Source organism: Camelus ferus, chromosome 6, assembly GCF_009834535.1.
Source record: "Camelus ferus isolate YT-003-E chromosome 6, BCGSAC_Cfer_1.0, whole genome shotgun sequence".
Lineage (NCBI taxonomy): Eukaryota > Metazoa > Chordata > Mammalia > Artiodactyla > Camelidae > Camelus > Camelus ferus.
This window is the reverse complement of record NC_045701.1, coordinates 45,341,361-45,369,019: the sequence shown is the minus strand read 5'-3', so window position 1 is coordinate 45,369,019 and position 27,659 is coordinate 45,341,361. Positions and strand designations below refer to the sequence as shown.

Sequence of the window (27,659 nt, the reverse complement as noted above, 5' to 3'; positions counted from 1 at the left end):
AACAATGGAGAATTGTCTCCCAAGACAGTAAAGCCATTCTTTTCCTTATATCCTTAAGGATTCAGACTCTTTTCTCTCTCTCACGCATAACTTTGTCACCAAGTCAGGGGAAGAGAGAATATGGGGAAATCACACCCATTCCCAAATGCTTACTTCCACAAGTATCAAGCAGTACTTTCTCTCATAGCCCATGATGTAGATCAACCCCCTCCAAATGGGAGTATACTTGGCAAATATACAGTGCCTGCCATAATTTCAAATCAGTATTCCACAAAACTTTAAAAGAACTATTAGCTGATTTTGAATATTAAAATGGAAAAGCAAAAACCTAAGGAGAACCAAGACAGTACTGAAAAAGGGTAAGGTAGGAGACTTGCCATATTGCATCAGATGTCACCAGATATTAATACCTAGTAAACGCTAAAATAAAAGCCACTAATTATTAGCATAAATAGGACAAAATAGAGACCCCAGAAATAGCCATGCATATGTAGGAAATTGGTATATGACAGATTGCAATTGAGCAGAACCCTATGGGGCTTTCCTGGGACAGACCCCCATGTCCTGTGCCTGCCTCTTGTTTGTAGAAAAGCTGTAGTCTCGCAGGCTAATCCTAACTCACTAGACTTTCCTTCACCACAACCCAGTGTCAGTAGATTGGCTTTCCTGCACACAGGCGAGGGAACTCAAGATCAGTTCAGTAATAAGATGGCTGAGGAAAGAAAGGCCTGTTCATTAAATGGTGCTGAGAAAAGAGCCAAACAATATAGAAAAAAAAAACTTAATTAAAAATGAAAATGCACAAAAGTCTAGATTTATTAAACACTTAAAGATAGATGAAAATTAAAACAAAGAAAATAATAAAGAAATTCATGACCTTAGGGTGGGTAAGAATTTATTAATTATAATAGGTGCTAACCATAGAAAGAAAAATGGTTAAAATAGAACACATTAAAAATTTAAACTGCTGTTCTCTCTAGGGCACCACAAAGACACTGAAAATATAAGCCACAAAGCAAGAGAAAATATCTGCAATGCATAAAGTCAATAAATGTTTGATACCAGACTATATAAATAACTCATAAATCAACAGAAAATGAAATACAAAATTTAAAATATAAACAAAACTAGGAAAACCAGCAAAGACATGAAGAGGAAATAACTGCTTAGTAAACATACGAAAAGATATTTAGTCTTACTAGTAATCAGATCAATGTATTATAAGAGGTTCCTATTCCCATAGTCCAAATTGGCAAAAACTTAGAATCTAAAAATACCAAGAGTTGGTAATGATATAAAATAATGAGAACTCATTTGATGTATGTGTGAGTTGAATTTGATCAATAACATTCTAAAACCATTAGCCATTACCTAAAGTTAAACACAGACACACAGTAAGATTCAGCAGATTCATTTCTTGCCATTCACTCTAGAGAAATTCCTGCATATGAGAATATCTTGCACAGGGAGCATCCTATGCCAGGAGACATGGACAAAAATTATTGTGGCTTCCGTGTCTGTAATATAAAAAACCAGAGGGTGTGAGTAAAATCTTCGTTGACAAGAGGCTAGATAAATTAATAGTACTCTGTGACCACCATGAAAAAGTATACAACAGGGAAAATAAATCAACGGCAGCTACATGCAACAGTACGAAGCTACATTAGAAACATATATTAAATAAAATAATTTAAAATAATTACATCTGCTAAATCTAGAAACTAAGAAAAAACTGAAAATAAACAAAAAAAGAACAAAAATTCAAGGTGATTATCTCTTGAGGACAGAGGTGATTTGAAATATGACAGGAGAAACTGGTAGTTGCAATGGATTGAAATTCACAGTTTAGTCTCTAAGTTGAGAGATGCAGTATCAAGTGTTCATTTTATTATTTTTATGTTCCATAGCATATATTTATGTGTGATAGAATGTTATACACACATATATAAAATATACAACATGAAAAAGGGGCAAATTATTAATTCTCTGGGTTAATAATAATTGATTATTAATTCTCTAGTTTTAAGAGTGCTAAGGAACATTCCATAAAGGGAGCAACAATTGAGAGAGAATTTTCAGGGTAAGTAGGTTTTTGTCAGGTTAAGAGAATGGAACAAGGCATTCTGGACAGATGGAGAATATTTAACAAGTACAAGAAGTTGTGAAGCTGCCTGGGATGTGCAGAAAAGCCAAGTATTCTTGATGGGTATGGTGTTAGGAATTAATAATAAAAAGTCTGAAAAATTCACTAATGTCAAATTTTGATTCAAACTTTTTATGCTAAAGAATTTAGATTATACTGAGTAATTATAGGAGCATTAGCTTAAATTTAAATCATGTGTACTTCCATATTCAGATACAGGTAGAAAACCTGAGAAAATTATTGTGATTATTCTTACATGTCAGCTTGATTGAGCCATGGAGTGCCCAGATATCTGATAAAACATTATTCTGAGTATTCCTGTGAGGGTGTTTCTGGATGAGATTAACATTTGAATCAACAGACTGAGTAAAGCAGACTGTCCTCCCTAATATGGTGAACCTCACCCAATCAGTTGAAGGGCTAAACAGTACAAAAAGGCTGAGTCATCCCTCCTGTATGACTACCTTCAAACTGAGACTGTGCCTTTTCCCTGCCTTCAGACTTGAACTGGCACATCAGATCTCCCTAAGTGTGGAGCCTGTCAGCCTTCAGAATGCCACTGCCCCATTAGTATTCCTGGATCTCTGGCTGGTCAACTCACTCTGAAGATCTTGAGACTTGACAGTCTGCATAATCACATCAGTCTATTCCTTATATTATCAATCTCTCTCCCTTCTCCTCTCTCTCCCCATCTCCCCCATCTCTCCGCTCTCTCAAGAAGGTATGTGTTATGCTGGTTTGTTTCTCTCAAGAACTCTAATACAATTATTAAAGTCATCTGTTTTATGGTATTGAAGAACTAACAAGTATTGAAGAATTACCACAAAAGACTTGAGTGAAAGGGAGAGAACCAGAAAATTAAACAAAGATTTGAGGGTTTCTGGATGTTGCTGGAAGAAGTAGTTGAGAGGGCATGAGGCTGAGTAGATCTTTTGAAGTGTCAGAAATTAATGCCCAGGGCCTATCAAGGGTGGAAAAAATTCCTGGTATACCCCCTTTGCTTTAGGTTGGAAACTAAAAAGCTGCAACCTAGGAATAAGAGTTAACTAGGATAGATTTTCTGTAGCCTATATCTCATATTTGAAAAGGTAAATCTATGAAATTAGATAAAGGTGATCCTAGATTATAGGCACCAACAGGCACCTGGAGGAAGCACACCAAATTCTCATGGGGGAAGATAACACCACCCTAGTTCTCAAAGTTACTTCTACAAGTATTTTCTGATAAATATTGACATCAAAATCACCAGACCCACAAAGAGAAAAGAAGGCAGGAACAAAAAAAGAAAAAGAAAGAACAGAACACAGCATAAAATGGTAGACATTATACATAAAACAACAATTGAAGTAGTCCTATAAAAGGAATAGATATTGGATACCTCACATATACTTAAAATAGTGGCATTTACTATATTGAGTGAAATAAAGACAAGAACGAGAACTTAAACAGAAAATTGGAAAATGTAAAAAAAAAAAAGAAATCTAAAACTTTACAAATTCAATAACCAAATGAAGAATCAAAATAGTTGATTAAATACAATATTGGATAAATGGAGAGGAAATAATTCAGAAGAAAATAGAGCAGAGTGGGGTTAAAGATGTAAAACAAAATAGAAGGAAACACAATAGTTATAGAGGATACAAAGAAAAGGTCTAGCATATGTTATTCAGGGTAACAGAAAGAGAAAAAAAGGAAGAAGAAGACAGATAAATTAATATGTGAAAAAATAATATCTGATTACTTTCCTAAACCACTGAAAGACATTATATCTCCAGAGCCTCTACAAACCCCAGGTAGTAAACTTACGAAGAAAGCCTAGCCTAGGAACATCACACTCTACTCACTTTCTATTGTGGCAAGACAAATAACTACAAACTTAACAGCTTAAAATAGAATCCAATTGCTAACTCACAGTTCTGTAGGTCTGAAGTCCAACATTGCTTAGCTGGGTTCTCAGGGCATCAAAGACTGGAATTGAGGTGTCAGCTGGACGGAGTTTTTGTCTGAGAGCTCACGGGAAGGATTCTTCCAAAGCGCCCTCTTTTTGTTGGTTTTCTTGTGTTTATAGCTCTTAGTTTTTTTTTTGTCTCCTTGCTGCTAGAGATTGGGGAGGCTCTCAAGAGGCCATCTGCATTTCTTGTAACACGGCCCCCTCCATTTTCAAGTAACCAGTGGTGCGACCAGGAATCACGGAGATTCTCTTAGGTGTCTGCTTGCCACACACACTAAAACTGTTGAGGAAAAAAAAGAAGACAAAAAGAAACTATTAAAAGCAGCCAAGGAGGGGAAAAAAAATCAAATTATCTTCAAAAAACAGCTCAACCTAGAATTCTGTACTATATGAAAATACCCTTTGGGAATTAATTGAAATAAAGATAATTTCAGACCAGTTAAAACTGAGAAAACTTATTACCATCATCATCAGACACACAATACAAAAAATACTAAATGGTGTTCTTCAGGCAGAAGGGACATAACTACAGATGAAAGTTCAGGAGTTCAGGAAGGAATGAAATAAAACAGGTAAATCTGAATGGATATTGAATAAATAATAAGAAAATATCTTGAGTTTTAATCATTTATAGAATTGAAATATGTGGAAATAATGGCAACTAATTTAAAAGGAGGTAAACTGAGTTAGTATTTTAATGTTCCTTGCATTACCTGAGAAGAGAGTAAAGTGCGAATCAATATTAGATTTAAATAAGCCAAGAATGAAGTTTGCAATTGCAAAGGAAATTAGTAAAAGAAATTTTAAAAAATGTATACCAAACTAATATTAGGAAAAAAAGGAATAAGGAAAAATAGTACAAAAGATGTAAGTTAAAAAAGAAACTTAAGATGGGGGGCACAAAAAGAAAACAAATAATAAGATGTTAGATTTAAATCCAAATACATCTGTGATCATATTACATAAAAACTGGTTAAAAAGAACTTAACAGACAAACTTTGTCAGACTGGATTATAAAAATCCCAATATATGCTACTTACATGAGACACATCTAACATACCAGTATAGGACATTTGAAAGCAAATGGTGAGAAAATAATGTACCATGTAAACAATTAACAAAAGAAAGCTGGAGTAACTATATTTATATCAAGCAAACTAGAGTTTAAGAAACAAAGAGGACCAAACTTCATTTCCACCAGCAGTGTAGGAGGGTTCCCTTTTCTCCACAGCCTCTCCAGCATTTGTCATTTGTGGATTTTTGAATGATGGCCATTCTGACTGGTGTGAGGTGATACCTCATTGAAGTTTTGATTTGCATTTCTCTGATAATTAGTGATATTGACCATTTTTTCACGTGACTATTGATCATTTGTATTTCTTCCTCGGAGAATTGCTTGTTTAGGTCTTCTGCCCATTTTGGATTGGGTTGTTTGTTTTTTTCTAATTTAGTCGTATGAGCTGCTTATACATTCTGGAGATCAAGCCTTTGTTGGTTTCATTTGCAAAAATTTTCTTCCATTCCGTAGGTTGTCGTTTTGTTTTACTTATGGTTTCCTTTGCTGTGCAGAAGCTTGTATTTAATTTGGTCCCATTTGTTTATTCTTGCATATATCCAGAAGGAATCCTACTTCAAAAAGACTCCTGCAGCCCAATGTTCATAGCAGCACTATTTACAATAGCCAAGACATGGAAACAGCCTAAATGTCCATCAACAGATGACTGGATAAAGAAGATGTGGTATATTTATACAATGGAATACTATTCAGCCATAAAAATGAAAACATAACGCCATTTGCAGCAACATGGATGTTCCTGGACAATGTCATTCTAAGTGACGTAAGCCAGAAAGAGAAAGAAAAATATCATATGAGATCGCTCATATGTGGAATCTAAGAAAAAAAAAGAACATAAATACAAAATAGAAACATACTCATAGACATAGAAAACAAACTTGGTGGTTACCAAGGGGGAGGGGTGTGGGAAGGGATAGACTAGGAGTTCAAAATTTGTAGATACTGACAGGCATATGTAGAATAAATAAACAAGATTATTCCGTATAGCACTGGGAAATATATACAAGATCTTGTGATAGATCACAGCAAAAAAAAAATGTGACAATGAATATATGTATGTTCATGTATAAATGAAAAATTGTGCTCTACACTGGAATTTGACACAACATTGTAAAATGACTATAACTCAATAAAAAAAGTTAAAAAAAATCACACTGCTAAAAAAAAGAAAAAAAGAAAAGAAACAAAGAGGACACTTCACAGAAATAAAATAATAATCAAATTACCATAAAATATAAAATTCTGTGTTCAGCTAATAACAGAAGCTTAAATTTTCTGAAGTGGAAATTAACAAAACTACAAAGAGAAGTGGACGAGTCCACTATCACTGAAGGAGATTTTTAATAGATATCTGTCAGTAACTGAAGCAGCAAGTAGATAAGTAAGTAAATAAAAATAGATTATATGAACAATGTGTTTTGTCTAGCAACACATTTAAGAAGGACAAAAATATAATGGATTTAACAATCAGTGTATTCTACTAAATTAACAGAATAAAGAAAAATCATGTTTATCTCAATAGATTAAGAAAAAGTGGTACCATTTCAAATTCACTTATGATGAAAACTCCTTGCAAATTTGGACTAGATGGGACCCTTATACATCTTATAACAGAAATCTAAAAAATCATAGAGTACACATCACACTTAACAAAATGTTTAAAGTATTCCTTTAGAGGTCAGAATCAAGACAAGGGTTATCTGTTATCCCCCTTTACATTCAACATTACATTGGAGACCCTTGGAAATTTATTAAAGCAATAAAAATAAACTAAAGGTTTACAAGTATTGGAAAGAAGAAATAAAACTATTATTATTTTATGGTTATATACCTAGAAGATCAAAAGAATGTTCAGATTATAATATTAAAATTAATAAGTGAATTCACCCTAAACAATTAGATGCACTCATGCTAAATATAGTGGATTCCTCATTTCATATGCCTAAAGCAGTAACACGTGTTCCTCCATTATTACCTGCTATCCAGTTTTTTTAATGCCATAAATGAGATTGACTTTTAAAAATTGTCCTTTTTCTGATTATAAAGTATTACATGTTTATTTTAGAAGTTTCATAAAATAGACAAAATTATAAAAATGGAAACTATTTTAAACTACAGTAATAGTCCATCAGAACTGAGATAATATTTTAGATAATCTTTATTGAGATGTGGTTAGGTGGGTCTCTGAGTTTTTCTTTTTTCTTTTTTAAAGAGAAAAGACTAGCACAAATGTATTTTCTCAAACCCTCAGATGCTTCATTTAAAATATTTTTTGGAGAAAAGTTATATGAATTACAACCTTTTTGTTTTAATTAGGAAAGATTATAGTCAAAGCAGTAAGAAATCAGCTTAATATCTGGTAACTGACAATAAAAACAGACATTAACATTGATATATTTGGCTAATTTGAATTTTCCATTTTTAAAAAATTTTTAAAATTCTCATTCCTGCTAACTTTTTATGCTTTCTAATAAATTTGACAGAAACAGAGACCATAAGAGAGTTCAGCAAATTTGCTGGATATAAGTTTAGTGCAAAATTCAACTCAAGTCCATATAATATGAACATATATGAGAAATAAAATTTTTACAAAGGGAAGCTCTTTATAATAGTCACAGAAAATAGCAAACAACTGAGAATAAGCCTAAGAAATGTAAAATCTCTAAACCGAAAACTCAAAACAGAATTGAGAGATATTAATGCAGACCTAAATAATTGGCAGGCTATGCCCTGCTCATGATTTGTATGACTTGATTATTACAATTAAAGATGCCAGTTCTACTCAAAATGATCTATACATTCAATGTCATCCCAGTTAAAATTCCAACAGAAATTTTATACTGGCAAGCATTCTCCAAAACATTCTCGAAAAAGTTAAAGTGGAACAACTTTTATTCTTAGGTAACACTACTTAAAAAACCTGGTAATTAGATAATATGATATTTATGCAAGGACAGACAAATAGAATAGAAGAGAAGAGTGAGCCCTAAAATATACCCATGTATATCTGGACCCTTGAAATAAAGAAATTGTGCCAGTGTAGAGCAATGAGGAAAGGAAATGGTGTTGGAGCAGTTGGCTATGTATGTGGGGAAGAAAAACCTTGATTTTATATCACACCATCCCTCAACAGTTTCCATATGGAAAAACATAAATTTCCTAGAATACAATATGAAATACTTAATGACCTTAGTATAGATAAAAACTTACATAGCACCTTCTAAAAAAAGGACTAACCACAAAAAATTTTATAAATTGGACTATAATTGAAATAAGAACTTCTTTGTCTCAGAAGATAGCATTTAGAAACTAAAATTTTAAGCTACACTGTGGAAAATTACATATGAAACAGATATTAAGAATTTATATAATTGATAAAAGAAAGTCAAAAATAGCAAAAGAAAATATTGGCAAGAACTTTAAATAGTCATTAAAGAAGATATCCAAATGGTCATAAACACTAAAGAAAAAAAAAAGCACTGAACTGCCTTAGCAATCAAAGGAAAGCAAATTAAAATAATAGTGTGAAATAATAGTATCAACCCTCCAAAATGGTTCATATTTAATGAGGACAAATGCATAGTTTTAGTGAGCAAATAGAACAACAGGAACACCCAGGCACTGCTGATAGTAGTGTAAGTTGTACATGGTACATGGGAGGGAGTGCACAGTCACAGAAAAGGCTGAGAATTTTGAAATCCCAAATCCCTGAACCTTCTAACTGAAGCAGTAACATATCCCTTTTCCCACTTAAAAGTTTCAGCTATGGCTGCTGTCTCACAAGAGGATGCCAATTTTCCTTGAAACAAATCTTCATCTTCTCCAGATCCACGAAGTAAATTCTAGCATAGACGAAGGCAAAGCAACAGAATTGTACGGGAAAATATAGCTTATACACTAGAAAAGGTGTGGGGCTTTACCAATTAAATTAGTATTGATAGGAGGATGGGAAGTGTTGTGGGTTGAACTGTGTCCCTCAAAAAAGATATGTTGAAGTCCTAACCTCCAGTACTCAGAATGTGATCTCATTTGGAAATAGGCTTTACAGAGGTCATCAATTTAAACCGAGGTCATTAGGGTAGGTTATAATCTGACTGTATCCTTATAAAAAGAGGAAATTTAGACAAAGAAGTAGACATGCACAGGGGAAAGATGATGTGATGACACACAGGGAAGAATGGCTACGTTACTGATATAATGTGTCTAAAATCCAAGGAACATCAAAAATTGCAAGCAAACATCAGAAGCTAGAAGAGAAAAGGAAGGACTATGTCCTAGAACCATTAGACGTATGGCTCAGCCAACACCTTGGTTTTGGGCATTTAGCCTTCAGAATTATGAGACAATACATTTCTTTCATTTTAAGCAACCCAGTTTTTGTTGCTTTGTTATAGCAGCCATAGAAAACTAATACAAGGGATGGGTTCTATGGTCATTAAATGAGGAAAATTGAAATATTAGATTAGATGGGTTCAAATTCATGGATGCACTCACCTGGGATTCAGGATTTAACATGGTAGCCTGAGCATTTGGGAGTGATATTAACAGGTCATTAAATTATGTTAATTGATGCCTGGACTCATTGGTGGCCTCACAGTTAATGAGGGTGAAATGCTAGACTTTCACTGGCATTCTATAAAAGAAGCACGAATGCTTAGGAACACGATAATTTTGGAATGGATTATAACTTAATTGCTCAGCTATTCCCTTAGCATACTCTTCACCAGGACCCAGGGGAGATGCACTTGTCCAACATAAAATGAATCACAATCATGAAGGGGCCTTGATGAGTTGTGGTGGCTGTCATGGGAAGGCAGAGTTAACTCTGATAGATTCCCTAAACTTAATGGAAATAATGAGACCCATATAGATAGAATTAAATGGAGGCATAATTATAAAATGTAAGCCATGGGAGCAAAATAATAAGTAGACGTTTGAACTGTTGGAATTTTTGGCAATGGCAAATTGATCCCAAATAGATTGCAAAATAGAGTAGATGATACTTGACGGAAATGCTATATTAATTACCCTTTGCTGCACATCAAATTACCCAAACATTTAGCATCTTAAAACAACATGCATTTGTTAACATAATTTCTGAGAATCAGGAATTTGGGAGCAGCTTAGCTGGATGGTTCTGGTTTCAGTGTTTCTCATGAGATTGTGGTAAAAATGTCAGCTAGGGCTTCATTCATCTGAAGGCTTGACTGAGATTAGAGAATCCACTCACATGACTATTGGCAGAAGGTCTAAGTTTCTTTTTGACTGTTGGCAGGAGGCCCCAGTTACTTGCTACATGGACCTTTTCATAGGGTTGTTCGTGTTTCTTTCATGGCATCGCTGCTGATGTCCCCCAGGAAGACTGATCCAAGAAACTGAGCAAGGAGGAAACACAAATCCCTTTTTTTGACCTAGTCGTGGAAGCCATACACTGTAATTTCTTTCACCTTATTTTCATTAGAAGTTAAGTCACTAACTACAGCCCACACTTAAGGGGAAGAGAATTAGGCTTCACCTCTTGATAGGAGTACTTGCACATTATTTGCTACACAGATACGTAACTTGAATCACTGTAGTGACGAGTCAAAGATTTTTGTTGGGTTTACATATGTTTGTTCACAAATATGAAGGCTTTCAAATAGTGGAGAGGTCAGAATACTTTGAGTAAGGACCCTGAAACACAGCCAAAAGAATATACTGTGACTTTTTTCTCAAGCCTTTACCATTTACTAGAGTGACTATGCACTGGGGAAAGGAAAATGCTTAGACTTTCTGGAGCACATTAGATACTGGTTTTGAACTACTTCTAATTCTCAGGAACACAAAGTATCATCACAGTTTACTGCTCAAAGTGCCAGCAAAGATGTCTGGTGATGCCAGACACTGTGTTCCAATTCTACCCTATACTGGAAGGCTGGTGGGGCAGTAGATAACTGGGTCATACATTTTTTTATTGTTGAGGTTGGTATTTTAATTCAGACAAATGACAGGAAGAGGTCTTGACAGGAAGAGGTGTTGACAAGAAAAAATATTGGACTCTGCTAGATACTCTGTCGCTCTAGATCCACTTCACCTTGTTTCACTCAACTGTAGGGACTTCATTAGAAAACTACCTTATCCTATGCATCCTAATTAGGTTTAGCCACTGGGAGCTCCAGTAGAAAATCAGAGGGTGGAAGAAGAGTGAAGTTTAAGTATTTATTCCCCTGAATCCATATTTATTCCTCCATTGCCTTCTCTTTCCTCAGACAGGCACACTTTTCTCTACTGAAGCCCACAGCTACTACAGCTACTGCTGTCTCCCTGAGGAACTATGTCCCTTTAAGATAATTATTTCCATTGGGAAATGTTGAATTTAAAATGTGACTGTATCAAGCAGGTAGTTGGATATACGACTTTGATCTCAGGAACGATGTAAGAACTACATAGAAAAAGGTATGAGCATCATCGGTTTAATGATGGTAGCTGAAGTTATGCAAGGTGATGGAGGATACTTACAGAAAGTGTACACAACAAGAAGAGAAGGAGGCTAATGCGTTTTCTTGGGGGAAAAACTCATGGGGTGTTTAAGTGACAGTTTCAGGAAGGACTTACAGAGGTGATAAAAGACATGGCCAGTGTAGAATAAGATGCCAACAGATGCCAAAGAACACTTCTAAACTAAGAGAGCTGTCAACATTACAAGTGCTGTAAGATCAAGTAAATAAGAATTCAAAGATATTCAGTAAGTTTAGAAGTAAGGAAGAGCGAATGAACTTGATAAGAACAGTTTCAATGAATTAGTGGTAGCAGAATACAGGTTCCAATTATTTTGGATCAGGAGCAGATAGGTGTTGAGGAAGTAAAATATTTCATGAATCTTGTTTGTGAAGGGGAGGAGAAAAGAGAATTAAAAGATTTACTGGAGTGAGGAGAGAATGAGAAATACGTTGTGGGGGAAAATAACTTCCCTCCACTCTTCTAGGTTCTTGTCTGAGACTCCTCCAAATAGATGACATTACCGAGAGAAAAACAGACGGAAGCTTAATAACATATATACCTTCTGTATATATGGGAGATACATAGGAAAAACCTAGTAACAGCTCCAATTGTCCCAAGCCAGCACATTAAATATCATCTTCAACTAATGGTAAAAGATGTTGGAAGGTAAGGGAGCTAGTTATGGGAGATTATCAGGAAAAGCACAGTAAACAGAGTAAGGTTGTTATGCTGATCTAAATCTTTGCCTTCACCATCTATAAGAGTTTCTAGAAATTTAGTTATCTTTCTTTTCCTGGAACAGAGAGGGAGTCACCCTTACAAATGGAGATTTCCCTTATAAAAGTAAAGGTCTCATACAGAAGGTTAATTTCCACTCCATTTTCAAAGCTTTTTCTGTGTCTGCTGTTTCTTAAAGATAATCAGCCTAAAATAATCCTTATGCCAAAGAGCCATACTTTGGGGTGGCAAATTCTGCTCCCCTTTAAGTACATAGAAGTATGCCTAAAAGATAGATGAAAAGAACTACAGAAGGAAGGTTCTGAGATCTAAGACATGGAACTGTTAATAAACTTCCGTACCTTCTACTTTGAAGACATGTACATCTTAGATTCTGTTTGGACCTCTGATTCACAGTACATATATTAGGTGACTGGTTTCTTTTCAGGCTATTGGTCTATATTTTGACCTTCAACTTTCTTCCCTGTTGCTTATTTTCCTTTATTACCTAGACCTTTGAGCATGCTTGGTAATCCCATGCTGAATTAGTTGCCTCTAAATTTTTGGTGAAGTTGTCCTAAATAGCCAACCTAAGCCAGAAAAGGCAGGAGAGAAAAGAGATTCTACAATTCTACAAATTCTATCATTTACAACTGTGGAAACCAATGTCTCTTTTTCTCCCTTGAACTCCAAGTTATATAATTCAATTAATCTTTATAGCAGAAACCAGGCATCCATGGTGTTAAAGAGAAAACTATTCTGACATGTGTTAAAATCATAAGGAAGACTTTGTTCAAGGCTATTGCAATAGGGATCAGTTCTGCAATAAGGAAGAGGGATTATGCTCAACTCCAAATACAGCAAAGACAACTGGAGATTTATAGCCAAGGAGCAGAGTAAGGGGATCAGGGAATGGAAAATAACTAAGAGAAGACTTCAAGGGATTCTTGCTGAAGTCAGACCAAAATGAGCAAATATCAAAGGTAGAGGATGAGAAACTTGAGCAGATATAAAGGATGATCAGTTATCAAGGGTTGGAGGATTCTTGCTAAACCAACCAGCAGTATTCTTTGCTGAAGGCTGGCCAAGGTAGAAGCCTTGATGAGAAGAGGGATCAGAGGAGCCTAACTAAAGTTTATTTGAAGAGGAAGTTTTGCCAATAATTATGGTAAGAACAACTAAACTGGGTTGACTTGAATCTGATTAAAAATATATTTGCTAATGGAAGCCAGACAATTTTGTGCTGTCTAATATTTTATGACTGAACAATGTAAAACATTATCTCATTGTATTGAAAACTACAGCATTATGTTGGAAAGAGCTCATGTTATCAAAGAAACAACAAAATAAAACAAAATAATGTAGCATCCCATGTAATTATTTTATTATTTACTTGATTAAGCAGAACTATGTGAAAAACCATGAAAAAACATATTATCAAGCTTCAAAAATTTCCCCTTTCATATTAGGTACATAAGTAAGCTATTCGTATATGAACTTGTCCAGGGAACAATTCAACTTATTTTATCAAAATATAACCTTATTTTTCTTGTTTGCCTATTATTTACTATTGTAAACAATAAAAAAGAAATAAATTAAGAGAGAGTAAGTCACAAAAGAGAGACATGCAAAAATCCAGTCAACCAAAAGGAACTTTTTGGGTTCTCCAGTATATTATTTGGTGATATGAAATCTACAAATTATCAGTTTCAGTAATTTCATCTTGATGATGCATAACCTACTGTTTAGATTCAATAAGGAGGGCCTCAAAGTAACATCAGAACTTAATAGGTTTTACTATTATTCTGTTTCTGTTAGACTTAAGAGAATACACATTTTAATAAATTATCTTTCAAATGCTAAAAGTGCAATAAAAAAGAGTTATAGGTTTTCTTGAAGCATTGCAAGGTAGACATTGTTTTTAAATTTGTTTATATGATACTATCGATTGCTTTTAAACGGAGAGATAATAAGAACTTAATCTTTCCAATTCTGATTAAGAAAATAATCATTCATTAAAGTCATATTAGTTCTAACATCTATCAGTATTTTGCTACTTCCTCATATATTCAATCATTTATATACTTTAATGTAAGCAAACTAGTTAGTGAAAAATACCAAGGGATCTTTTCTAAGGAACTCTGCAAAAATCTGTCAAGCTTTTACATTTTCCAAGTTAAAAAAAAAAATCCCCTCTGGTACTTTCCATTTCTTTTCGTCATGGAGACTACATTGCATTTCACAGAATTAAACCAGATGGCTGGTAAAAGAAATTTATCACTAAGTTTAACTAGCGCATTTCATAGAAGTCACACAATTTATACATGGAAATTTTATGAAGTATTTCTTCTCCAGATCCTTATGTAAATTAGCACAGGCCCTAAGACCCAAAGTTTGAAAACCGTTAGGCCAGACTTAAAAGCACCAGGTTGTGGGAGAGATAAGAAGCAGAAAGTAAAGCCATAGAACTAATCTATGCTCATGCCTTCAACTGGCTTTAACTGTCCTGGCTCATAGTCTGATCATGATTCTGCGTATAAGTAATTAGAGAAGGTTGTAAACTGAGAAAGGATTAAAAAATAATATGTAATTTTATCTGAATAACTAGCCTCAAACCTTCTTAACCTTTATTGTCATTGCTTTCTTATGGAAATAGATAATTTAAGTAGTCTGGCCATTTTAACCAGTTTGCCAAATCTGGCCTTTTCCCTCCAGGGCTAGTCACTGATTTTTCCTCTTCCTCCAAATTTCTCTGTAGTCACCTCTGGAATTAATAGTTATAGCCCTGATGGTATGAGTGCTCTGATGAGATTCAATATTCAATCTTCATTTTATTGCAGGGTGTAGCTTTAGAGAGTGAAGAAAAGATCAGGTTAGGGTTTACACTGCCAGGAGTTTCTATTTATAGACTTTCTTGAAGAGGAGGAGGTAAGAAATTATTAATGAAATACATCATCTCCTTCGTGTCTGAGGATATGATACTGTGCCTAGTATTATCCTTCTGGGTTTGGGGTGTGGTTGAAAACCCAGAGCCTTTTGTAGCAGCTTTCCCTATGCTGTTAGAATGTTAAAAAGCACCGTTTGGTCTGCAGCTGCTGATACAATTCACTAAGTTTGATGCAGCTTGGAAATGCTTCCCATTTCTTTTTCAGAAATTAATTCAGAATATAGAAGGCTTTTGGAATGAGCATATGTTGGGGCACACATGCTAATAATCTATCAGTGAGAAGCCTCCGGTTGTAAGTTACAGGATATGACTCAGTTTAAATGAAAATAAATTTATTATCAGGACACTAGGAATCACAAAGAATTTCTCTTTGAAGTCTGAAAAACCTATATAGTAATGAGAATAACCCAGACTGAAAGTCAAGAACTGATCACTGGTCTCTTCCCCAATGTTGTTGGAAGGACAGATGTTGTACGGCCTCCTGTGATGCTTGAGATTCAAGTTCTAGGAAGGTAGAGAATCCGACTGACTGGCTTGGAGGCTTAGTGAATGACAGCTCCACCAGAACCCTGGAATTGTGAAGGGTGTAACTCAGGATCAATTGGTACTGAAAGAAAATGAAGGTATGATCAGTGGGCTATTGGTCTTATTATGACACTATTGCTACTGGTGTTTGGATACTATGTCAATAATTTAAGATTTTATATAACACAGGGAACTATATTCAATATCTTGTAGTAACTTATAGTTGAAAAGAATATGAAAATGAATATATGTATGTTCCTATGTGACTGAAGTATTGTGCTGTACACCAGAAATTGACACATTGTAAACTGACTATACTTCAATAAAAATATATTTTAAAAAAGAAAATTTAAAAAATAATTTAAGATTTATTTTTGAATCCTGGTTTCCATGGACTCTCCAAACTATATCAGACATTGGGCCAAATCCAACCAAAAATACTACTAAATCTAGAAAAGAGCACTCTCCTACACGTGTGAGGGAGCAACATGCACTTAAGTAATTATACAGTGAATAAGCATTTAAATTCTAAACTGATTTTTTGCCAATTATGGAATAAATATGTAAAAAAAAAAAAAAAAACTTGAAGTGCTTTTGAGAGCCTCTACTGAATAATACCATTCCCAAATATAGTGATACTTAACATATGCCATGGTGAAATTGCTTAAACATTTGTGAGAAAATAAACAATTGGTTCCTAAAATTTTTACAGACAAAGCTATATGTGTTTTGACATTTCCCATTTAAAACTGGGAAATGCTTACACAGTGGACATTTGTGCCATTGCAGTCATGGAAATGGTATATCTTTCTACTGTGACTCACTGTATTTTTCAGTGATGAGAATACATATAGTGCTCTGCTGCTCAGTTAAAACATTTTTTTCTTTTCTGCTTTTATAGCTATTAAATGTCTATAAAAGATCTTAAAGGTGCTGATAAACAAAGGAGTAAGAATAATAAAAATATTGATAATAGCATATTTAATTTTGGGTGTATAACAAAACATTGACTTATTATCTTATTTAATCTTTACAGAAATCAAGTGAAGTAGATCAGGATTTTCTCAGTCTCCGCACTTCTGACATCTTGGACCTGATAGTTCTTTGTGTTGGGGGAGATGGGGCTATCTAGTGCATTAAGATGTTTAACAATATCCATGGCCTCTACCCACTAGATGCCATAGATGCCTGTAGAACTGGGACAGGAGGAAAGAGGGCAGAGCACAAGCACTGAAGAGCTGACACAGCAACTGAGGACAGGACAAACTGCTTAGAACCAAGGTGGCGTAAGATTTGACCTCCAGGAGACCTTGAGCCTCACGGCACATCCACAGGCACCATGATGGTTCCAAGGCTGACTATAAAAGTTCAAAAAGGAGGTGGGGGTGTTTCCTGGAAATTCTCACCCCTTCCCCAAACCTCCTACTCATTAGCATATAAAGTTACCAAGCCCATAAAACTTAACAACTCCACACCTCCTGGTCGCTCTCCCTTGCCTTCTGAGACACCTGCGCTTTATGTCCTGTGTATCTACTTTTACTTTAAATGCCCGCACACCTCTCGGTCTCCCTCCCTCTCACCTTTCTGAGATGGCCTGCATTCTGCCTATGGAGTATCTGTCTCCTAAGCTATGTCACTTTCTGAGTGAGACAGACTGCACTCTCTCTATGGAATGTGTCTCTAGATAAACTTGCTTTCACCTTACTACGCCTTGCTATTAAATTCTTTCCTGAGCGAGGTAAGAACCTATTCTCCCACAACAGAACCACCTCTCTCCCAAAGTTGTGACAATCAAAAATGCCTCCATACATTGCCAAATATCCCATAATGAGACAGGAAGGAGGGGGCTAGGGCACAGCCATTCAGAGACTCACACAGCAATTAACACCAAAATGGGGGAAGATTCAACTCCCAGGAGGCCTTGAGGATCAAGAGGGCGGGAGACTTGACTTCCAGGGGACCTTGAGCTTTATTATACGCTCCTTGTAATATTAACATAGTAAATGACACTCCCACAGGTGCCACGATAGCTTTGAGGCTGACCATAAAATGTCATAGAGTGGGTGGGGCTCAGTTCCTGGGAATCCCAGTCCCTTCCCCAGGGTAGTTGGAAGGGTCCTCCCACTCATTGGCAAGGGAAGCTACCGAGCCCATAAAAGCAGGCAACACCTTGCCTTGCCGCCTCTCTCTCTCCCTTGTCAGAGACAGCAGGCACTCTGTCTGTGGAGCATGCATCTACTTTCGCTTTAACCTGCGCACCCAACCCCCACATCTCGTGGCCTTTCTCTCGCCTTCTGAAACAGCCTGCACTCTATGGAGTATCTCTCTAAATAAATCTACCTTTACTCAACTGTGGCTTGGTGAGAGGCATGGCGCCTGTGAACACTTTCCTCAGCGAAGCCAAGGACCCACACTCGGAGGGGCATGACACAGCGACTCAGCCGAGGGCTGGGACGGCCCTCTTCTTGCCCTACATTTGTTTTTTCTTGTATCAATTTGAGAACCACTGAAATAGGTACATTTGTGTTCTGCTCCCAGAAAAATCTACTGGTCAAGAAAATGTAAACAGTAAAGTTATTTATAGGTTTTGAAGTCTTACCTTTCTGGACAAAAATTTCCTGATGCAAATTGTTCAGTTGTATTGATATAGGTAGTCTCAGCTTTTGGTTCCACCAGCTTAGTTAACTTGATACAAATTGTCTCAATTTCCAGACCTGCATTTTGTTACCGACCCTTTCGAGTCCGTTCCCCACAATGGTCCTCCTGCCTGGTGTCACCGGAGCCAATAGGCGGAGAACCGGAGCAAGTTCAGTCAGAAGCAAGATTCCAGAGCGCAGGCTCCCCCCACCCCAGTCTGTGGGCGGGGCTGCTTGAAGGGGTTCTCCCATTGGGAGGGAGCGGACTTCTTCCGGGTCTAGCGCAGCTGCGCCTCTCACGCCCCAGATCAAAGTGCAAGAGGCGGCGACTCCGCATACAGTCCGCGGAGGTAGGGTCCGGCACAGCCATATCCCACCGGGACCTCTGGTCTGAGGAGCCTGGCACAAGGCTTCGAAACGCAGCACCCTGTGAGCAAGTGAAACTAGACGAAGCACAGAGGAAAAAGAGGTTAGACTTTATTTTATTACCCAGATTCTATTTATTTCCCGGGAATTGTTAATGGGCTTTGCTAGTGACAATTTTAATTCTTCTCCAGCCTGAGCTGGAGGATATAATTACCATACGGGACGTGCTTAATCCAAATCTGTACCGCTGTGTGAGGCGTTATTGTCATGCATCATGTTTTGGAGAGTGGTTGTTTTGCTTTCTATTATCAAGTATTCCCGTTCTCCCTTTCCCTCCCTCTGTCTCAATGATCATTTGATGGAACAACTTCTCTGCAACATTTTGATCACTGTAACTATTATGGACTGAATGTATCACCTCAAAACTCATATGTTGAAGCCCTAACCCTCAATTTGATGGTATTCTGAGGTGGACCTTTGGTGACAATTAGATTTGATTCAGTTATGAGGGTGGGCCCCTCATAATGGGATTAGTACATCTGCAAGTACGGTGTGAACTACCCCATCTCCAGAACTGTGAGGAATGAATGCTGTTGTTTAAGCCAGCCAGTCATGGTGCTTTGTTACTGCAGCCTGAGCTAATAAGACAGTAGTAACATAGACAAATACTAGGAAAAGGATTATGATTAAAGTTTGTCGTGTACTTTCAATTACCACACTAACATGCCCAAAATAAGCCAATATAATGGCTCCAATTCCCACTTTGAACAGCACGGAGGAAAACAGTTTGGGGATATTGGCCAAATCACCCATTTTCCTGATGTCTTTGCTTTCTGGATCTTTTTTAGTAATAGTAAAGACACTAGGATATCTCTAGGGATTAGGCACAACGTTCTTTGCCTACGATCTCACGTATTTTTTACCTTGAAAGAAAGATATTATATTTAGGACTCCTCTCTTTCGAAATGCAGTATGTACAACCCAATGAATTTTAAGAAAATTTATAATCTTAGTGGCATTGTCTATATTCCATGCAAATTTCACACAGAATTTCCCCTCCTCCCCAATTTTCAGGCCTAATATAAGTATTAACGGGTCTAGAAAAGAACTTGACACCTTATTCCTTTAAGTGGCTGTGATTTGAAGTCTCAAACTGAGACCTGTTTTTCTCTTTTCTCAATTAAATTATCTTAAGATCTTTTCTGCTAGGAGGGAAAATTGATGAGCCAAAGCGGACCCTAGGTGAAGTCAAAGATTGAACTGAATGCACACATCAATTCACTGAGAAAACAAATCACTGACCTCCTTGTAGAACAATAGGCTTTTGTGGAACAAATCTAATACCACTTAACAGCGTGTGGGCACCCAATCATCTGATTGTAGTCAAAATACTTTTATGGGGTTTCTAAATCATATTATACAGGTAGGTGCCACTGAAGAGTGAACTGGTACACAGTGGTGAGATTTATAGTACAGAGATTATCAGCAAAATCAAAGCACAATGTGAAATTGACTTTAAGTGATGAGAAGCCTCATTAACAATAAAACTAAAATTTAAAATATCTTCTTCCATATTTAGAGATATTTCTCCTCATTAGTTTAAGAGCAAAGTTGGAACTTAGGTACACGGTTTCCCCTCAGAGTATTTTATTGTTTCCTCCACAATGTATATTGTGTTGTGTATACATACATATTATATATATATATATATTATATATTTTGTATATAAATATACATATATAATTATATTGTAGGGGTTCATAGTTTTGAAGGCATTAGCCTGCTGTGAGTCCCCTTTGCCTGGCAAAGTAATAAAGCTGTCTCTTTTCTTCTAAGCGCCAAAAAAAAATTATATTGTGTATAATTTATGTTATATTTATAATAACACACAGTGTACAATATTGTGAGAAAAATAGGTATATGTGTATACATATATTCACATGCATATAATATATATGGTAGACACACAGCTAGCTAGCATGGGCTAATTGTTTTTCTAATGTGTTTTCATCTCACTATATATGAAGGTACCTTTTTCTTCTGACGATCTGGGAGCATCTGTTTATCTGCTGAGCATTAGTGTTTTCTGTGTCATAATCCACTTCTGTTTCAAAACTTTCAGTGTTGTCTTCCATGAGGCTATTCCTCATTTCAGTTTTTGATTGCATATTAAATTGCTTTATTTTAACCTTCGACAATTTACAGAAAGTGAAGAGAGAACCAGGATCTCATTTACTTCAGGATGTACACCTGAATTCTGTCTAAATATGTTCAATAATCTATCCTTTATTCTCTAATGGATTTATCCTTTATTTCTTCTTTCTACTGTATTGAAATGTAATCATAGGCATATGTTTGGGATTAACCCCTGAAAGATCTCACCTAATAGCTTCTCTAAACCCTTCCAGTTTTGTTTGTATTTCTTATCTCTCAGGTCATGTGCAGAAACTTTCTTATCCATATATATATAGCCTGAGTTATGTTTAGTTATCGCTCTCAAAAAATTTCCTAGTTTGAATAATAAAATATACAGCCATCCTTTCTACCACTCATTTAAATAATTCCCAATCTGCTTTCTGATTCTCTTTTTCTTTGTCACACCAACTCAAATCAAAGCCTCCAATATATCTTGCACAGGTCACTGAAATAGACTCCTGTTTGGTTACTTTACTGCTCCCCCCACACCCACCCCCATCAGTATGTCCTTCATCCCACAATAAGGAATGCCATATCTGTTCTGCCTCCAGACAAACCTTCTTAGATAACAAGTCTGATTAAGAATCTACCTGTCTCTTTTGGTTTATCTGAAAAACCTCTCCTTACACTCTATGCTAGCGTTACGCGAATTAACATTTTTTTCCCCTTTCATCATGTGCATAGTACTCCCGCGTACTACCGTATTTTCACATTCTCTCTCTTTCTTCTAGCTCTGATTAACATCTCATCCATCAGGTCTAAGACCAAGGCTCATTCTCATAGGGAAATTTTCTCACACCTCCTGTGTTATGCGGAACAGTAGCCCCCCAAGTAAGCCCACAGCCTGAACTCCAGAACCTGCGAATGTTACCTTACATGGTGAAGGGGACTTTGTGGCTGTGAATAAACTGAAGGGCATGAAATGGGGAGGTCATCCTGGATGGTTCACGTGAGTCCAGTGTAATAGAAATGGTCCTTCTGAGAGGGAAAGGAGTCAGAGTCACGGGGAAAGCTGTGTGATAACAGAAGTAGAAATGGGAGTGATTGGCTTGGAAGACGGAGGAAGGGGCCATGTCCAAGTAATACAGGAGGCCATAAGGAGCTAAAGAAGGCAAGGAAATGAATCTTTTCTTTAGAGCCTCCCAAAGGAAAGAACCCTGCTGAAATTGTGAATTTAGCCTAAGTGAAACTGATTTTGGACTTCTGACTTTCAGAACTGTAGGAGAATAAATGTTTGCTGGTTTAAGCCACTACATTTTTTGTAATTTGTTACAGCAGCAATATACCTCTGTATGTTAGATCTTATTATTAGAAGTACTGTGACATCACCTGATTCTCCTTTGTTACACTCATAAAATCAGCATTTTTACATTTGATTGTTTACGTTTTTATTTTTAGCTATTTCTAAACTATAAACCATGTAAGCTATATGCCGCAAGAAGATAGAATTTTGAAAACCTTGCTTTTGTATCTTCAATATCCAGCAGAGTTCATGGCGTATAGCAGAATACAACATTTTTTGTGTGTGTGTATGAATGGAAAAAATGATAAACTTTACATTTCAGAAACTTTACTTTTTAAAGATAATGGGAGGTCTCATAAAATTGGACATCTCATTTATTTTACGTTTTTTTCCCCTGCTTTTAAGCAATGATTGTTTCCTTGCAGACAGACAGAAGTACCACTCTTTCCATCTGTCAGAACCCTTCTCTTCTTTCCCTCCACCTTCAGTATACAAGCAAGTTTGTGGAAACTTTCCTACAAAACAAAGATTTCTGGTAGCTATTCTGGAATAATATATTTTAGGGCCCATTAGTACATTTTTACTATGCCTAAAACTTCTATTTTTGAATGTGCAAAAGTGAGATTAGAAATATTCACTATATGGGATATAACATTAAAAAAAATTCCTGCCAGTCACCACTGACTATGCTGTTTACTTTATATACTTAATCTATTTCTGTTGAATAGGGTTCTCCTTCTTTGTCATTATGTTTAATTTGAGTAACTGCTTGGATGATCCAAACATTGATCTACTATTTAACATATGCCATTCTTTTAAAGAGCTTCAGATTCCCCCCCAAAAACATATTTCCATTAGTTCATTGAGTGTTATTTCTAAACTCTACCAATTTCCTCCTTGTCAAATTGTTATTATGGATTTTTTATGCTATTAATATAATAAACTAGCAGACGTTTTTTAGGTTTGATTATATCACACAGCTGATTATTGTGCTCGCCATTGTATAAAAATGTGCTAAGAATAGCATAATATTTTTTGTAGCTTTTATTGACTTTGAATCTGTGGGTAGAATGTAGCCACGAGCTAAGATAAGCGAGCTCATCCAGGAACCCTTTTTACTTCTAGAGAGTCCTCTAGAAAGTGAAGTATAGGTAGAGTGACCTGACAGATCAGACAGAAATGTCAGTTCTGTCACTTTGGAAAAAGTGTTTTGGGGTATTTTCCCTTAGATTTTTATCCCAATGATTTGCAGCCATTTTTAAAAATTGAGTAACCTGAATGGTTGTTCCCTTGCCATTGAGAATACAAGTGAGTTATTTTCTACAATGATAGTTTTAATGACGAAACATCCTAATGATCATATGCACTATGGCTATTTTGTATGAAGTTTTAATTTTAAATGGATATATGAAAGGAAGTGATGATGAGGGTTGAGGTCACTATGTGTGCTCAGCGTACTGAGCATAGTACTCTCGCGCATTAGGACTGGCTGTGCTTCCTCGGTTGGGCAAGGGCCCAGGCTCGTTTGGAAAATACATATAAGAGAGATGGATATTTCTTTCACATTTGTTGCTTTCTGTATCTGCTATTTAATTTCGAAACATATGAACATATACATCAAATATTAAAATTTCCCTTAATAATTCTGTGTATGGTCTGTATTTAATAGTAACGTGACTGTGCTTTTCTCTGTGTTAAATCTTGGGTACTTCATGATTGTCTCAAGAACCCTTAACAATTTTTAGATCTGTTGTTTTCTTTGAAATTTGAGTGTCTGACAGCAGGAGGACTGTGCGTATCAGTGCCCCTCATATAACCGTTTGTGAAATTGAACTTTTTTACTTAGTGATCTGTCTATGGTCTTCTTGCAGCCAAACCGTACTTTGATTATATCTTTTAGTCCCTGTCCCTCATTCTGTTACTGGACACAAATTCGTTCCTGTGCCTGACGCACAGTAAGGCCAAACTGAAATGTTGGAGTTTGGAGCAGAGAAAGGTTTTTTTTGCAGGGCCAATCAAGGAGAATGAGTGGCTCATGCTCAAAAATCCAAACTCCCTGATTGTTTTTGGGGAGCAATTTTTATAGGCAAATTTTAGGGTGAGGGCTGCAAAGTGTGACTTTCTTCTGGTTGGTTGGTGGTGAGGTCACAAATTGGGGCTCCAGGAAATCTTGTGCTCATTCTGAAGTTACCATCCTCCACCTGGGTGGGGACTTTAGTTCCTGCAGAAGAACTCAGAGATAGTGTTCTGTATATTCCTTTAAAAGGAACAAGGACTCTGTCCCATCACTGCACTGTTGTTTCTTGACTGTGCCTCCTTTGTTTCTGTACTCCCTTGCTTCCCTGATTAGCAACCGTTTGAATCTGCTGTTAGGTATTCAGGAAATTCTAGGAGGCTGAAACCTTTATCCTGCAAATTAGAAATGGGAACGCCGAGAGTATTTGTATCTTGGAGGGCCCCACAGTGGCCTGCTTTGTTTCAATCCCACTTGCATGTCATCACCATGTACACAGTGACTGCAATTAAGTGGCAAGATCAATTCTTCCAGTGCCTGTCTATGTCTTTTTTCCTACCCCATTCTAAGAAGAACATCTTTGATCAAGCAGAGAAAAGACATATAGAGACATATACTCTTAATGTATTCATCAAATTCAGTTGTGATCTATATTAGCAAGCAAAAAGTTTACTTATCTTGGAGATATTTTACCTGGAAGAGTGAGAAAGACTAACACCCTTTCAATTGACAAACTCAAAGTGAACTTTTCCTGAGGGTTAAAATTCAGTGTGTTCACTGGAGATGTGTAAAATGAACAAATAATTTTATGGGAAAATAGAGAAAGGGACCAGAAAGATGGCCATTTTAGGTCAACTTAATAGAAAAAGTAAGGAACTGACATGGAACAACTTCTATGCAAAAAGTGTATTTTTTAATACATTTAATGCATTTTTTTAAGGATAATACTATCTTACGATGGAGTTTTCTTTTTATCTCGTTCATCTAGATATTATGGACACACAAGGGATGTACTCTTACCACAAAGGGAAAGGCCTTGGTTCTTGTCTTGCCCGAAAGAGAAGAATTCAAACAGGAGACAAAAGTATTGTGAAGTGTAAGAGTTTAAAGATTTTATTAGCAAAGTGAAAGTACACCTCCAAGAGCATGTGGCAGGCTGATCCAGGAGAGGAGGACAGTGGTCTTTGTCCCTTCTCTTATACCCTCACTTAGAGGTGGTCTGTTTATTGATTGACGGCTCTTGCCCCTCGAGTGCTTAGTCATGTTTGGCCCCTTTGGGCATGTCCTTACCCATGATGCACACAGAAAAGCCCATGAGGGGTGTGGGAGGGCTAGACTGCAATCTAATTATATTACAACAAGCATTGGGTTATGTCCAGCTAAGTTCTTCTTGCTACTGTGCAGTTGCGGCTCTTGGGTGCTAACCAGTTTCCTGCTGGGACTCATTGAGAGGAAGTGAAGCCCCTTTATGCTGGAGGAGGCATAACAGCATCTTCAGGACCATCCTCCCTCTCCTCCACATATCTGCCCGGGGCCCTGACTTATCTAACTGCCTAACAATACTAAATTTTATAAAATAAAACATTAGTTTTACTTTCAGAAAACTACATACAAATGTGCTTTGCCACAGTATACATATTCTGTTAAAAGATAAACTGAAGCATATTAAAGACTTTAAGTTTACTTGAGCAAAAATCCTTTTAAGCTGGGAAACACCAATCAGGAAGTGATGAGGAGTACCCCACCCACAAAAGCTGGGGAGAGGCTTTTACAGAGAAAACATGGAAGCAAAATAAGGAAATTATTGATTGGCTATAGCCTAAAGCCTGGTTGGCTGTTTGTGATTGGTTATCTTTAGGTTCCAATTCCGTAACCTTGAAAAGTTTGTAAGATTCACTTTTAGAATTTGATTTATTTATATAGGCCCCCATGTCCTTAGAACCACCTCAGTCTAATAGCTTCTATGTTTAATTAATTTAACACTCCTAAAAATGTAGTTTGTAAATAAAATACTTGCTAACAAATAATTCTTGATTTAAGGAGTCAGTCCTATGGAATTCTTTTATAAGAGTGAATTCATGCTTTCTTTGTTTTGCAAATACTATTATTGTTCTTGATGGCTTCCTTTTAAACATATCCTTTGCTTAGAATGCATATAAACTATAGATGGTCTAGGAAGTTTCAGCGCATTTACTTACAAAAAAAGGCTCATTTTCTGCAAGTTTTCAGAGTGGTATTATTTTAGAAGCCATCTCCTTTAGTGCATTTAAAATTATGTGCTTGATTTTAAAAACCTAATATATATAATTTTATAGAAAGCACATTTTGTGTAAAAAGACTAAGTATTTTAGTTTTATTTGTTAATATTTTATTAGATTTTCCACCCATTTATGTGACTATGTTTTGCACTGTTCACCGACCTTTCACTGTTCACTGACATTCACATAGTCAATCCTTTAATGGTTTGATTACAGCAAAGAAAAATCTCAGATTATTATTTTCTGTAATACTGAGGGAAATGGTAGGGCTATCTGTCTTTTACTTTTTGAATTACAATATTTGAAATACTACAGAAAGCACTGAAATAGCCCAATAATGGCATTTACAGGGTTCGTGAAACCCTAATAACTCTGGTTCATGCACTTTTGCTTTTCAATTTTTCTCTGAAAGATTGAGGTCTGTTCAGTGGTGTGTATTGAATTGAATCTTTTCTCTGTTTGCTATCAAATATATCTAATTTTTGTTTTTTAAAAAATGCTTCTTGGTCAAATGATTATTAAACAAAATATATGCCAAGATATCTATTTGAAGATTTAAAATGAGAATTCTCATGTTAAGTCACACTTGCTAAAGAAATAAAAGCTCATCTTTTACAATGCGCAAATAGAGTTCTCTTTTTCTTCTAAGCATTGATTTTTCTGGCTTGCCTTTCAAAGCAGTTCAGATTTATGATTTGTTAGGCCGGAAGCTTGACAATAAGCGTACATTATGCTATTTATTAAATCTAGAGGAAATTAGTAACATCTGATACTTACATGAATGATCCCATCACCAGAGTTGCTCATTGGTCCCTGTGTTTTATTTTTCAGGCCATCATCAAATTTAGAAAGTGTGATTACATTACATTATTTCTCATCTTTCAAAATCACTTCAGCAAAATATGGTTACCAGTAAATAACAGAATTTTGTCCAGAATTATTTCAGCATAAGAGGAGAATTTGATTTTTACATTATTCACACAATTGAAGCCCATTCTTTATGTTCTATTATCCTTTTAAAGTGCTTTGATACAAAGATGCATATCTGATGTGGATGATAAGAACTACTGATTCCAGTCTAGACCACTGTGCTTCTTGATCGTACAAT

At 36.1% G+C, this 27,659-nt stretch overlaps 1 long non-coding RNA gene across 1 annotated transcript; it reads right to left on the bottom strand.

Moving 5' to 3' along the window:
* Positions 1-843: 843 nt before the first annotated feature.
* On the bottom strand, positions 844-18,598 carry LOC116664484. Its single transcript, XR_004321010.1, has 3 exons — positions 18,438-18,598; positions 4,056-4,374; positions 844-1,517 (listed from the first exon to the last, which is right to left on the bottom strand). It is a non-coding gene; the product is annotated as an uncharacterized LOC116664484 (long non-coding RNA).
* Positions 18,599-27,659: the final 9,061 nt, after the last annotated feature.